Source organism: Neovison vison, chromosome 7 (assembly GCF_020171115.1).
Source record: "Neovison vison isolate M4711 chromosome 7, ASM_NN_V1, whole genome shotgun sequence".
NCBI lineage: Eukaryota > Metazoa > Chordata > Mammalia > Carnivora > Mustelidae > Neogale > Neogale vison.
This window is the reverse complement of record NC_058097.1, coordinates 191834788-191840140: the sequence shown is the minus strand read 5'-3', so window position 1 is coordinate 191840140 and position 5353 is coordinate 191834788.

Below are 5353 nucleotides of genomic sequence, written 5' to 3'. Positions count from 1 at the left end.
GAAGGGCTTTTATTTTTCTAGACAGTGTTTCTCTAATATCTTCCATGCCTTTTTCAAGCCAGGCTAGCACCTTGAGAATCGTCATCCTAACTCTAGATCTGACATATTACCAATGTCCATGTGGATTAGGTCCCTAGCCTTCAGTACTGCCTCTTGTTCTTTTTTTTTGTGGTGAGTTTTTCTGCTTTGTCATTTTGTCCAGATAAGAATATATGAAGGAGTGAATAGAATGCTAGAAGGGTGGCAAAGACCCCAGGAAAATGTGCTTTAACCAAATCAGAAGAGACCCCAAATTAGGGGGGTGAGAAAGGGGGTAAAAAGAAGTTCAGAAAAGAAAAAAAATTAAAAAAGAAAACAAAGAAAAAATATAATATAATATTATATATTATATATATATATTATATATTATATATATATTTTATATATATATATATGACTGTTGACTAGAACAGGGTCACCCACTTAATTTTAGGAGTATTTTGGTCTCTTCAAAGAAACTACCTCCCAAAGTTTTAAAGAATGAAAAACATATATAAGGGCAAACACAATGAAAGGGTGGAATAAGACTATAAAGATGATTTTTTTTTTTCCTAAAAATGGAGTTGATATGATAAGTTGGTTGGGAGAATAAAGAAAAAGAAAGTGGAGATAATTTGCTTGGGCTGGAGACTGGAAAAAGCAGAGTGCTAGATTAGCGTGTATTTTGATTGATTAGAAGAAGTTGTACCCCAAATTTTTTAGCAGAAAAAAACCCTATGATTATATAAAAAATAAAGTTAGACACAATGAAGGATAAAATATAAGAATGAAGTTTCAAAAAAGTGTTTTTTTTTTTTTAAATGAAAGGTATTATTAAGATAAACTAGTTTAAAAAAAGTGTTAACAAAGGAAAGGGTAAAAGTTAAAAGTTTAGCAGAAGGAAAAAAATGCAAATAGCATGGAGGACACGGGGAGTTAGAGAGAAGGGGGTTGGGGTAAATTGGAAGGGGAGGTGAATTATGAGAGACTATAGACTCTGAAAAACAATCTGAGAGGTTTGAAGTGGCAGGGGGGTGGGAGGTCGGGGTACCAGGTGGTGGGTATTATAGAGGGCACAGATTGCATGGAGCACTGGGTGTGGTGAAAAAATAATGATACTGTTATGCTGAAAATAAATAAATTTAAAAAAAATTTATATATTAAAAATAAATAAATAATAGAATTCAAAAAAAAAAAAAAAAAAGAAAGAAAAGGGAACCCTATCCCACATAATGAAAATAGTTCTTTTTGGGGCTTCTTGTGGTCTTTGTTCTTTCAGTAACATTCTTTGTAATAAAATGTTATTTGTATTAAAAAATAATAATAATTAATTTTGTAAGACTAAAGAATCATGGGGAGTAAGCCATGCATTCCATCCTTTGCTTTCTTCTCCTCTGGAATTCTGCTGTTTTTCTTGGTAACTGAACTTGGTCTTGGCTGGATTTCTTGTTGATCTTCTTGGGGAGGGGGCTGTTGTAGTGACTCTCAAGTGTCTTTGCCTGAAGCAGAATTGTATCACCCTTACCCCGGGCCAGGCTAAGTAATCTGCGCCGGTACATTTTTAGGAGCTTTTGTTCCCTGAATGCTTTCCGTAGGGTTCCAGAGGACAGGAATGAAAATGGTGGCCTCCCAATCTCCAGCCTGGGAGAGCCAAGAGCTCAGGGCCCCACTCCTCCGTGCACCCTCAGAAAAAAGCCCTCAGTCATTCCTGTCTCCCTGGCCTCCAGCTGCATTCTGAGCTCACCCAGGCTCTGACCAAGAGTCTCTGTCTCTGGCACACAGCTCCACCTGGAGTCTCAGAACCCTGCAGATGCCTGAGCTGTTCAAGGGGGGGGTCTCCCTGGATCTTGTGGGTCCCCACTTATAGATCTGTGGCCTGTGCCATGGATTATGGTTCAAGGTAACCCCAAGTTGAGAGCTCACTCCTCAGTTCCATCTCTGTAGCTGGCTTCCCTGCTCTAATACCTGCAAGCTCTGCAGCCCTCAGACACCCCCAATCCTTCTGTGACCCCGTGAGACCTGAGGCCATGCTGTCCCCGCATGGACTTCACCCCCGTTTAGCCTCTGGAGCGATGTCCCTCAGGGGTGCAGACTTGTAAAAGTTCTGATTTTGTGCCCCATTGCTCCGCCAGTTACCGGGACCAGCCACTCCCCCCACGGGCTATCTTCCCATCGCTTTGGGGTCACTTCTCCACAGGTTCTACCTTTCAGAAAATGGTTGATTTTCTGCTTCTAGAATTGTTCCTCTCCTTCTCTTCAGTTTCCTATTGGATTTATATGTGTTCGGAATGGTTTGATAATCTGTCTAGCTGATCCCCTGCTACCTGATGTCATCTCAGTCTGTTACTTCTCCACCATCTTGACTCCTCCCCTGAACCAGGAGATTTTAAAGAATGGCTCAGGGTACCTGGATGGCTTAGTTGTTAAGTGCCTGACTTTAGCTCAGGTCATGATCCCAGAGTCCTGGGATTGAGGCCCACATTGGGCTCCCTGCTCAGTGGGTAGACTGCTTCAAACTCTCCCACTCCCCTTTCTTGTGTTCCCTCTCTCTTTGTCTGTCAAATAAATTAATAAAATTTTTAAAAAAGAGAATAAAAGAATGGTTCTATACTTCTTTGTCAGGTATCTATCAACTTAGATAACCTCCTGCCCTCTGATATTGGAAATAGTCATCCAATGAACAGAAGCTAAATGAACCAGCCATAGTGTCCTGGAATTACATGCTCTAGTAGTAAATGAAACTGTGAGTAAAGTGACTTTAATAATCTAACTCATGAAAACTGATTTGAACATTTACAACAATAAGTATAATGAAGTGGAAGAATCTCGTTAATTCCTGGAAGAGGTAGAAACATGTATTTGAGATAAAATGAGCAGTAGACAACACTCTCCCAGATTACTGGTGGGTATCAATAGCAAGGTTCACATTGGGATTACTGCCAGATTTGAGGTGTTTTGAAATCTATTTGAAGAAGGTGCCAGATAGATCATTTATAGGACTCTTAATTAAAGTACAGCATTGTTGAGATCTTTCAGAGAAAAAAATAGAGACAGCATTCTAAACCAAGAGGAAAAGGGAAAGGCTTCTTTAAAAATAATTGACAATATATTTTTTAAGGAGAGATTTGTCAGACATGTGGACAGATAAACTAAAACAATATAATCCAGAGCTTGGATAAAGACCAAATTGAAAGACAATTTCTTAAACAGATAAAGGAAAAAGCCACACCCCACATCCTGCTCAGGTGAGGGTGACCTGATTGCTTAATGGTAATTTCTGTGGCTTCTACAACCCTTTGGTTAACTTGACTCTTACAAGATTTTTCCACAAGGTGGCAATCAAGCCAAGAAGTAGGCTAAATCCTGGATCCAAGTTTCACCTAGTCCTAGAGGATTCTGTACTTTGTCCACCCAGATCCCTATTTACCTTGGTTCTTGGTTTTCCTTTTGCTTTGCAGGTCACTCTTCTTTCTCCTGTCTATTCTACTTTTTCTCTCTGACTACTAAGGTCATATGCCCTAGGTCCTCTTTTCCTTTGCTAATACACACTGCTACAGTAAATGCATCCAATCCCATAGCTTTATATGTTGCCTAACTGCCTAACTATCCAATCTGACACAGAATTTTGCTAGTTCAAAGTTTTATGTACTAAAATATAGCTTTATTTGGTGTGTTAATTCCTATAGATGAATTTAATTTTTGTTTAATTTTTAATTTAATTTTTGTTAATTATATTTCAATTCCACCTTCAGTCATTGAAAAATAATTGACTCACAGGATACCTGAGTGACCCATTTGGATAAGAATCCAACTCTTGATTACAGGTCAGGTCGTGATCTCGGGGTCATAAGATGAAGCCCCACATACTCCCCACTAGTGTTGGAGCCTGTTTAAGATTCTCTGTCTCTCCTTCACCCAGCATTCCCCTAATCCACACTCATTCTCACTCTATCACACATTTTCTTTCTCTCTCTTTCTAACACAAACATGTGCATGAAAAAGAAAGAAATATTGATTGATTTGACTATTGGGAAAATTATGACAGAGTTGCCACCATGCTTCATTACCTGTAACTTTTAGCAATAAAGATCCTCCATTGGGGCTCCTGGGTGGCTCAGTGGATTAAAGCCTCTGCCTTTGGCTCAGGTCATGATCCCAGAGTCCTGGGATTGAGCCCCGCACCAGTCTCTCTGCTGAGCAGGAAGCCTGCTTTCTCTTCTCTCTGCCTGCTTCTCTGCCTACTTGTGATCTCTGCCAAAAAAATAAATAAAATCTTAAAAAAAAAAAAAAAAAAGATCCTCCAAGAAAATGCAAAATACATACCTGACAGAGAAACATGTAAAGATTCTCTGAATATGATAATTTGTGTTAAAGGTTCACAATACTTTTCTGTTTGTAAAACAGTTGTGTATCTCTCAACCTTCCACCTTCTTTGAATCTGCTGAAAATCTGTTAACTCTAGAGTTTGACCTTCCCAATGCTGGGCAACTGCACTTCTAAGAATCCCTTTGCTACTTTGATTTTTGAACTACTATACTTGCTTCCATAAAGTCTAATTCCTGGGGAATATTACACACAATATTTATCTACTAAAAATGACAGAAGTTGTCAAGGTTTCTAAAAATTAGTAGTGGAAATTCAGAAAGAATAAAAGACTGCTGGTTTCCTTCTGTTTCCTTCTGTTATTTCCTCCATGTCCTGCCTGGGAGGCTGGAATACACAAAAGGATAAGTTGAGGCTTAGCACTGGAAAAATATTTAAAAAATAGAATTTCACCCAGGACATAGTAGTGAATAAAGGAATAAAGGAATGAGAGGCTATCCGAAGGACACCAAGAGCTCAATGAGGGAGGTGCTAAAATGATTATGAATGAGATGCAAAAACTAAAAATTGGCAACAGCAAATAAGAATCTAATAGGAAACTCTAGGAAATGTTCTAAGTCAGTTTGACTACGTCAGGGTAGAGAATCTTGTCAACTTAGGAATTCTTTTAAAGAACTAAGTGTTGCTTTCAATTTCTGTGGTGGAGCTACTCAGTGCCTCTTGGGAACACCCTGTTATTAAAGCAGATGGATGCAAATTCAATGAGTCAGGGAAAAGCTCCTCCATCAGTGGAGTGCCAGCCTCAGGGGATGAACTTTGGCTCTCTGGGCTTCCATAGCATAAGACCACCACGAAAAAGAACATTAATCTCACAATGTATCTTTTAAGGTGAATGAGAGTCTTTTCTACTTCGATCTAGGAATACAATCAACTAGGGTTCAAAAAGACACCTGAATGATTTGATAAACACTCTACTTGGATAACTTGTAGCAATCATCCTTAATTACAGGGA